This window comes from Macaca mulatta, chromosome 15, assembly GCF_049350105.2.
Source record: "Macaca mulatta isolate MMU2019108-1 chromosome 15, T2T-MMU8v2.0, whole genome shotgun sequence".
NCBI classification, from domain to species: Eukaryota; Metazoa; Chordata; class Mammalia; order Primates; family Cercopithecidae; genus Macaca; species Macaca mulatta.
Genome location: NC_133420.1, coordinates 119204610 through 119210609, shown reverse-complemented (window position 1 = coordinate 119210609; position 6000 = coordinate 119204610). Strand labels below are relative to the sequence as shown.

Here is a 6000-nt window from a genome sequence, read left to right as displayed (position 1 = left end):
GCAGTCATAAGATTCTGGGGAAGGAGCTGCTAACTCCAGCCCTAGGAAAGAGGTGTGCGGCCCAAGCCTACCCAGCAGCATATTCTGTCTCCTTGGCCCTGGTCTTGGTCTTGCTCTGTTGCCCAGGCTGGAGTGCAATGGCCCTCCACGGAGGGCATGCGACAGCAGGAAGAAGACTTCATTCTGAGAGTCCGGCTTAAGCATCAGGAGGCTGTCACGACCAGCCCCACCTCCACTGGACCTGAACGAGCACAATGGGGACCAAAGCTACCTCTGTGACCAGCTGCTGCCAGGAGGGCATCTGTCCCAGCAAGGAGCCAGCTCTGAAGCTGCAGAAATGAGTCCTGCCACAGCACCCGATCCCTGGTCAGGCCACACCTGACTCCACCCGTGGGCCTTGTAGCTAGAAGAGGTCACGAAGCCCCCTGTCCTTCAGGCACTCCAGATTGCAGGGGCCTCAGGCAACCAAGACAGCCATGTTTAGCTGAGTTCCATCTCCTGCTGAGAAAGTCAAGATCAGTCAAACCACATGCTGCGGTGTCAGAGCCTCAAGTTAGGAAAGGCGGCATCAGTGGGGTAGTGAGGACAGGAGGAAAGGGCAAAGAGGCCACCAGTGTGCCTCTGGGAGGACAAATGTTTTGCATTGGCCAGCAAGCCCCCATACTTTGGTGTTCTGACAACCCACCCCCTTAATCAGCAGGAAGTCTAGCCTTTCCTGTGATTCCCATGTCTGGTTCATCCTTTGCAAGTTCCTGGGCGGGGAGCAGAGTGGCTGTCACATAGACACAGATGTAGGCCGCCCACCAGTGCCTAGATCTCCAACTTCAAGGTCCCCTGCTCTGTCCACTGCTCCTCAGATGGCCTGGGCATCCCTGAACGTGGCCAGCCCTTTCCTCGTGAATCAGTTCCCTGCATGGAGTCCAGGTGGGTCAGAAAGGCCTGTGGACAATGTCTGAGCCCCAGTCGAGGCTGAACTTCTCCACCAGATCCTGCCTCCTAAGAAAGTCAGGAGATGGGGCTGAGCGTCCAGCCTTCCGGAGGTCGGGGCCGGCTGCCTAGCGGATGACCACGAGGGGGCAGTGTGGAGCAGCTGGTAGGCCAGGCCGGCGGCTCCTGGCTGACCAGCCGGACCTGACTTCCCAACCTGAAATCCAGCCGGAAGGAAGAGAAAATAGGCGGCCAGCGGCAAACAGCCAGTCCTGAGTGGCGGGTGGCAGATTATGCTTATTTCCCAAATGTCCTGTAATTGATAAGTAACTGATTACCAAATAAGTTTTATTACTAAAAAGAAAGAAAGAAGCCAGATCAGTAGATACCTGTTTTTCTGCATTATTTGTATCCAAATTCACACATTTGTCCAACTACAAAGATCCTGGACAGGCAGCACGGACCACTCCAGGACCAGCAGGGACTGCTTCAGGCAAGGGAGATTTGTACCCCTGGGAGCCGCTGTGCCCGTCTCCACCTGGGATCCAGCGCAGTCCACCTGGGTTCCGGGAACCCTCGCCTTGAGGACAGGTGTCTCTTATCCTAAGTCCAGTTATTTTGGTTGTGACGGAACCCCATTTTCTCTTGGAGATTAACAGCACCTGCACTGTGTAGGCTTGAGGACATTGCCAGGGGTGCTCTCTACCACCCTGCTCTTGTTTTCATAGCAACATTTCCCAAATTCACAGTCATTTCACGTGAAGCCTTCCCAGTTTCTCCACCATGAAGACAGTGGACACGGAGTGCCATGAGGACTGAATACAATGGCGGGGCCTGTGCCTATGGGCAGGTCCCACAGCAGGACACAGCAGTTCCAACAGTGGCTTCTTGCTGCCAGACCCACTGCTGGACCCAGGGTTTCTAAGCATTGATGACTCCCAGCCACCCAGGGTTCTTGTTATGGACAGGATCATGTGCCCATAGTTCATATGTTGATGCTCTAAACCCCAATATGGCTTGGAATGGCCCTTGGAAGGACATACTGGATCAGGGACTCACACTTTTGAAATAAGGTCATAAGTGAGTCCCTGATTCAATATGATGATGCATGCTTAGAAGAAGAGGAAGAGATGCATGGTGCTGCACTTGCTTGCTCTTCTCTCTCTCTCTCTCTCTCTCCACATAAGCACAAAAGGAAAGGCCATGTGAGGACACAGTGTCCACAAGCCAGGAAGCAGGCCTTCATCAGAAACCAGGTTTGCCAGCACCTTGATCTCAGACTTCAGCCTCCAGAACAGTGAGAGAATGAATGGCTGCCGCTTGAGCGCCCAGCCTGTGGTATCATGTGAGGCAGCCTGAGCTGGCACTTCTCTTCAGACCGTAGAGATGCTCACCTGGGACAGAGACCACCGTGTCCATCGTCTGTGCAGGGCTGTCTGAACCCCTGTCCAGGGGTGCACCACAAACACCTGATGGTCTCATGCCGCCCCCAGCCACAAACACACACTCCCCATCCATGACCAGTAGAAATAAGCATCCAGGAAAGGAATCAGGGAGCTAATTCCTCTTCCTAATGCTGAGAATTGTTCAGCAATCCACGCACTTTACCCCTCTCACTTGTCTGGGGCTCTGACAGACCTCCCTCTCTGGATGGCAGCTGTGTGTGCTTCAACCTGTTTCAAAACAGGCACCCCACTCCCCTGCCTCCCCTCTGCTACTCATGGCCAGGACACTTTGCAAGGACCCTCCCTCACCCTCTACCTTGAGGGAAGCCATAAGCAGTAGCCTGGAGCTTGGGGGATGGGAGCTGGGATCCCCCTATCTACCACTCTATGGGGGATGGCTCACCCCAGTTGGCGATAAGGCTGCAGGGAACACAGTGTTGAAGCCCCTTAAGCATGGCCGAGAAGAAGCACTTCATGGAGACACTCAGGCAGGAATATGGCAGGGGCAGTGTCTGGTGCTCAGGCTCCTACGTCCCAGAGAACCCAGAGGAAAGCAGGGCCGACCTCCCTGCCACAGGCTGCCTCTAGTCTACCCCATAGTCCCAGGAAAACAAGCTCTGCCCTTTCCCTTTGCGGGGCTGGTGGGGAAGGGAGCAGTCCCAGCCAAGAAGACACAAGTTCAGGAGCATCCTTCCAGGCCTGTGGGCCCCAAGGAATAGCTGCCCCTCCTGCACCTCCATTGGCCATTCTTGCTCTTCCCCTTCTCCCCTCAGGAGAGCAGACATGTCTCCCTTGTCACCTGCTGGCAAACTGGAGGTCTCTCTCCTTCCTTCAGCAAGCCCCCCTGAGAGTCTTTATCTTCAGCAGACAAGCTCTTTGCTCACCCTGCACAGGGAGAACTCGGAAGGCCTTGGAGGTCACGGGGAAACCTGGCCCACGTGGGAGCTGGGGGTCCAAGGCCACCACATAGGTGTGAGCCCCCAAATGAGAAAGAAACAGCCACCTGTTGAACCGGGTATAAAAGGAGTAGAGAAATCTTGAGAAGTCTAGGTCCATCGCTGTGGGCTCACGTGTCGGGAGGGTCTAGCGCATTGGGTTTTTGTTTGTGTTTTTCAATATTTTGTTTGGTTGGTTTTTTTGTTTGTTTCTGAGACGGAGTCTCGCTCTGAGGCCCAGGCTGAAGTTGAGTAGCACAATCTCAGCTCACTGCAACCTCCGCCTCCCCGGCTCAAGCAATTCTCCTGCCTCAGCCTCCCAAGTAGCTGGGATTACAGGCGCATGCCACCACACCCAACTAATCTTTTGTATTTTTTAGTAGAGACGGTATTTCACCGTGTTGACCAGGCTGATCTCGAACTCCTGACCTCGTGATTGACCCGCCTCAGCCTCCCAAAGTGCTGGGATTACAAGCGTGAGCCACCATGCCTGGCCTAATTTTTTTATCTTTAGATTTTGTGGGTACATAGTAGGTGCATATATTTATGGGGTACATGAGATGTTTTGATACAGGCATGCAATGCATAATAATCACATCAGGAAGAATCGGAGTATTCATCCCTTCACGCATTTATCTTTTGTGTTACAAACAATGCAATCATAGTTATAGTTATTTTTAAGTGTACAATCAAATGATTATTGACGGTAGTCACACTGCTCTGCTATCAAAGATTAGGTCTTATTTATTCTTTGTATTTTTTTGTACCCATTAATCATTCCCACCTTCCCCCCAACCCCACTACCCATTCCAGCTTCTGGTAATCAGCCTTCCATTCTATGTCCAGAAGTTCAATTGTTTTGATCGTTAGATCCCACAAATAAGTGAGAACATGTGATGTTTGTCTTTCTGTGCCTGGCTTATTTCACTTAACATAAGAGCCTCCAGTCCCATCTATATTATTGCAAATGACAGAATCTCATTTTTTTAAAGGCTGGAGTACTCCGTTGTGTTTATGTACCATGTTTTTATGTACCACATTTTCTTTATCCATTCATCTGTTGATGGACACTTAGGATGCTTCCAAATCTTGGCTGTTGTGAACAGTGCTGCAGTAGATATGGGGGTGCAGGTATCTCTTCAATATACTGGTTTCCTTTTCCTTTCTTTCGGGTACATACCCAGCAGTAGGACTGCTGAGCCACATGGTTCCAGCACATGGTTGATGAGCAAAGACTCGCAGAATGCAGGACAGGGATGGTGCGGCGGGAGAACAGCTGCACTCTCAGGGTGTCCAACTCCTCTTCAAAATCTTTCCCTCACCTAATTCACAGCAATGGCATCAAAGGAATAAGAAGGGGAGGGTGAGCTTAATGCCAGATCTTTTAATGACCTCCTTTTAAGCTTGAAAATGTGGTTTCTAAATCAAAGAGTCCTATAAAAAGAAATGATTTAAAGTAAGTTATGCAACATGTGCCCTTTGGAAAAACAGCACTGTCCTTAGAGTTATGCCCTCAGGATGGCAGGAGACAGGCCCTACATCTGCAAACACATGTGTTCAGACCACCGGGCCCCTGCCAGGATCCCCCGTCCCTGGCCCTCTGCAAGTTTCCAGTCTGCAAAAATCCATTCAAGTCTGGAAAACATTCCTCTCCCCCACAAGCTGGCTCCTTCCCTCTATTCAGATCAGCTAACAATCCTCTTCCTAAGGATCCAGCCCCAAATATGCTGTATAAGGAAGTCCCCGCCTCAGAATCTCCACTGCTCTATTTCTTACTAAAATTCCTGTGGACGAAGAACAGACAGAGCTTAATGTCAACTCTCTGCACACTGACATAAATGCACATCTAATTGCTTCCTTTGGAACAACTAATCAGAAACTCGAAAGAATGCAATCGTTTGCCTGTTATGTACCTATGACCTAGAAGCTCCCTCCCTGCTTCGAGTTGTCCCACCTTTCTGGACCAAACCAATGTACATCGTACATATATTGATTGATGTCTCATGTCTCCCTAAAATGTATAAAACTAAGCTGTGTCCTGACCACCTTGAGCATATGTCATCGGGACCTCCTGAGGCTGTGTCACAGGCATGTCCTTAACCTTGGCAAAATAAACTTCCTAAATTGATTGAGACTTGTCTCAGATACTCTTTGGTTTACAGTATGGTACCACATTTGTGTATCCATTCATCAATTGACAGACATATGGCTTGCTTCCAGTATTTGACAATAGTGAATAACACTGCTAGGAACATTTGTGTATATGCCCCAGAAAGGCATATATATATATATATGGAATTGCTGGACCATATGAAAACATTTAACTTCTTAAAGAAACCACTAAACTATTTTACAAAGAGGTCTCACCATGTTACAATCCCAGCAGGAATACGGATGTTCCAGAGGCTCCACATCCTCACCAATACTTGTTATTAATAGTCTTTCTCATTCTAGCCATGCTAGTGGCAGGGAGGTGGTATCTCACGGTGTTTTGATTTGCATTTTTTTGATAACTACTAACGTTTAGCACCTCTTCACATACTTTTTGACCACTTGTATATTTTCTTTGGAGAACTGTCTATACAGATCTTTTTTAAAATTGTGGCAAAATGCTCATAATGTAATACCATGCTAAACAGTTTAGTGTACAGTTCAGCAGTGGTCAGTATGTCTGCACTGTTGGGCAACCCGTC

General features: G+C 49.6%; 1 protein-coding gene across 1 annotated transcript in view; it reads right to left on the bottom strand.

Moving 5' to 3' along the window:
• Positions 1 to 3796: 3796 nt before the first annotated feature.
• NXNL2 (nucleoredoxin like 2) overlaps positions 3797 to 6000 on the bottom strand; it is a 43173-nt gene continuing 40969 nt past the window's right edge. Inside the window, exon 3 of the transcript XR_013405126.1 lies at positions 3797 to 4741. The gene's annotated coding sequence lies outside the window, so the exon portion shown is untranslated. The remainder of the gene's footprint in view (positions 4742 to 6000) is intronic.